Below are 3,376 nucleotides of genomic sequence, written 5' to 3'. Positions count from 1 at the left end.
GGCGAAATGACAAGAGAATCAAGCGAGTCGAAAGTAACAAGGCAGTATCACAAAAGTTTATATGAGCAAAGCAATGCTGTAAACCATAAGAGTACTCTCAACGTGTAAGAACACAGGCTAAATGTCTAGAGAACGCAGATACACTAAAAAGAAATGAGGCGGTATGATAAAAGTGAACTGTGAACCAGCTGAAGACTAAAACCGAAACTGTCTGCCGGCAGTCCCACCATAAGTCCATAAAAAACAGAAACTGTCCACCAGCAGTCCCAACATAAGTCCAGAAAAAACAAACTGTCTGCCAGCAGTCCCAACATAAGTCCAGACAGGCTCCTCGGCCGAATTAGTGTGGTCTTGTGGGTCACAGGAGGGGCTACTTGATATGCTCAGTCCGATCGCTGTGTGCCTGGATTCAAGTAGAAAGGAAGGTTAAAAAAAATAGAGCCGGTACAGTAAAGGACTCGAGAGTTCATGAAACTGCTTGAACCAGAGAAACATGTCGCATTGCTCTTTCTATTTTATGCATTAAAGTGGCTCTCTTGCAAAACACATCAATGGAGCCCCAATTCTATGACTTTGAGAGGGCACCCAAAACTATCCTAAATTGAAAAAGTATAAAGATACGCAGAGACTGTCGGTCTTTCCCCCAAAAAATGTGACATGAAGGCGCACTGCTTCAAGAAAAGTAGATTAAATTATTTAAAAAAACATGACAGCTAAGTAACTAACTGGTGGAGGTGAAAGTTAATTATTATCCAATGTAATATGTCTTTTCTCCAGGATAAAATGAGTCAGGGCATTAACTGCAGTGAAGAGTCAAGTACAAAGCTGAAACCTGCTACAAACAGCCTTCCATCAAGGGTGTCAAGTGTGGTGTCATCATCATTAAATGGTTACGGAGAACATTTCTTGCAAGCTTGAGAACACTCATACTGGACACGACTAAGCCTTGTGTGTGATGCATTAGTTCCCAGTCAGGTGCAAACAATGAAGCGCTGCTTTTATTAAAATTGCTAACATGAAAGGAAAGGTATGTTATGCACTAAATACGGCTACAAACGCTGTATTATATATATATAGGACAGACGATTACTTTTAGGGCTCGTTTTCTCTGCAAGACAATATATATATATATATGCGATCAGGCAGTATTCAGGAGCGAATTAAGGAACTGGATCACTGACTGCAATGAACTGCAAGAGAATTTCCCCATTCTATGAAGGCAAACTGTACTTTTCCCCTTTTCTAATTCTCAATGTAGGAGCTAATCAGTTCAACTAGCCGGTATCACTACCTTACAGGGGCCCCGCAACACTTTTTGAGCATGGTCAGAAAGCGCTGCCAATAGGTAGTCGAGGCTCCCGAAAAAACACAAGCCAAATATAGCGCAGCACGAGCCCTGGATTGTACAATAAATTCTCAAAGTCACCTAAACATTGCTCCCTCTTCTCTCGACAAATGATGTGTTAGTCCACAAATCATAGCGTGTTTGTGCACAGTTCCGCCATTGGCTGATTTGAGCATGGCGCTTATTCCAACTAAGCTTTGGCATGCTAGAGAAAGAGACAACAAGCAAGCGCACACAGCTAAACAAATAAAAATGGAACGACAGCTGCGACATACCACGAAAAACAACGCTAACAAATGCACAGTACTACAAAAGGGCACGCTAAACTAAGCTTATCATGGCTACTCTGGCAGCTATAAACCATTACATCAAGGAAACGAAGCAGAAGTAATGATGTCGATATCACCGAGGCATGCACGGCGATACAGAACTGTGCGTTTAGGAAAACACGACTGCGAAAATAAACAAAAACTTTTATTCACGCATTACACAACGGCCTTGTTGTTGTTGTTGTTGTTGTCCTCTGTACATGGCTAATACCCAATGCAGGGGATTGGCCGAGTAGAGGGTGAATTTTGCTAAAATTATCTTCAGGGTGTCGTTCGTAGAAGCTATTATTAACTAATATACTGAATTGATGTTTCAATTATTGGTAATGAAATATTTACTCAGGCAGAATTTAGATAGATATTCTTTTAGACTGTCGAATGAATTCCTCAATGGCGAAGAAAACATCCCTGTGGCTGTATCCCAGAGTGGTGGCCCCAAAAGAAAGTATAACCGACTCCGATACTTCCAGGCCCAGCTTTCGAAGAGGTGGTTCTATGATTTTTTCCTCAATGTCGTGAACCGTCGACAGGATAAAAATAAATGATCGATTGTTTCCTCCTGATTGCAGAAGAGGCACAGTGGGGAAATCGCTAGACCTGCTCTATGTAAGTAAAAGTTGAGGGAGCTAACGTGGCAACGAAATTTCGTCATGACTACTTCCATTATTCTTGACGTGGATAAATCACTGCGCCAGGAAACCATAAGAGAACGTACCTTTGCTGGCCAATGGCCCACTGCCGGGGCGGACAGGGTTCAGAAATTCTTCCACGGTTCTTGTACGCGACACAGCACCCAACAGTGGTCTACGTCCACGCCAGACGACACGGTATGAACTATGGGTTTAGGAAAACGCGACTGCGAAAAGAAACAAAAACCTTCATTCACGCATTACACAACGGTCTTATTCACTAAAGGAAAGCATAAGAGAACGTATGCACGTACCTTTGCTGGCCAATGGCCCACTGCCGAGGCGACCGGAGTTCAGAAACTCTTCTACCGTTCTTGTTGCACGCGACACAGCAAGAGAACATCCACCACACAGCACCCAACAGCGGTCATCGTAAGTACACATACGTCAGATAAAAAGCGGCGGACAAACGTCGCTGTTGGCAGCGTTGGCCCCGGCAGGACCAAACCTCAAGACCAAACCACAACTGGTCCAAACATGTGCGCCATGTAAGTACACATGCGTGCATGTGCGAAAGAAAACGTGATGGCGATGGCGGTGATGGGGACGACGTCGACGCGTGTCACAACCATGGTCACAATTTAGGGAAAGATTATGTACAAATTCATGCTTTATATTGCCGCTAATTTTAATTTAAAAGTAACTGTACTAAGTTTGTACAAAAGTAATGATTTTTTGTACACATCATGGCGGCCATGACGTATTTTGCGTTGCAAACGGAAGTAAGCATAGCCTTTGAGACTTGAAATGTAGGCTTCAAGATGTGGGCCGGGATCAACAAATATCACTTTCCCGTTAGAACGGGCGTCCGTGGAAGGCCAGATAACATCACAAAAATAACACAAATAAAATGCACCGATGGTACAGTGTGCACAACTCATACCGTACCGACAGACACGGCGCCTTGCAGCGCAGAGCCGCAACCACGGTGCAGGAAGCATGGCCTCCGAGATTGGCAGGCGCGTGCACCGCCGGTTAATGTCGGAGGCCACCCAGAAAGGAAAACCAAAAAA

The 3,376-nt window shown here is 43.9% G+C and overlaps 1 long non-coding RNA gene across 1 annotated transcript; it reads right to left on the bottom strand.

Annotated features, from left to right (window-relative positions):
- Nucleotides 1-238: 238 nt before the first annotated feature.
- Nucleotides 239-2,716, bottom strand: LOC125757964 (uncharacterized). The gene is made up of 3 exons (XR_007415607.1): nt 2,618-2,716; nt 2,390-2,530; nt 239-403 (listed from the first exon to the last, which is right to left on the bottom strand). It is a non-coding gene; the product is annotated as an uncharacterized LOC125757964 (long non-coding RNA).
- Nucleotides 2,717-3,376: the final 660 nt, after the last annotated feature.

This window comes from Rhipicephalus sanguineus, chromosome 3, assembly GCF_013339695.2.
Source record: "Rhipicephalus sanguineus isolate Rsan-2018 chromosome 3, BIME_Rsan_1.4, whole genome shotgun sequence".
Taxonomy (NCBI): domain Eukaryota; kingdom Metazoa; phylum Arthropoda; class Arachnida; order Ixodida; family Ixodidae; genus Rhipicephalus; species Rhipicephalus sanguineus.
Note: the sequence above shows the minus strand (reverse complement) of the source record. Positions and strands in the feature narration are given on the sequence as shown.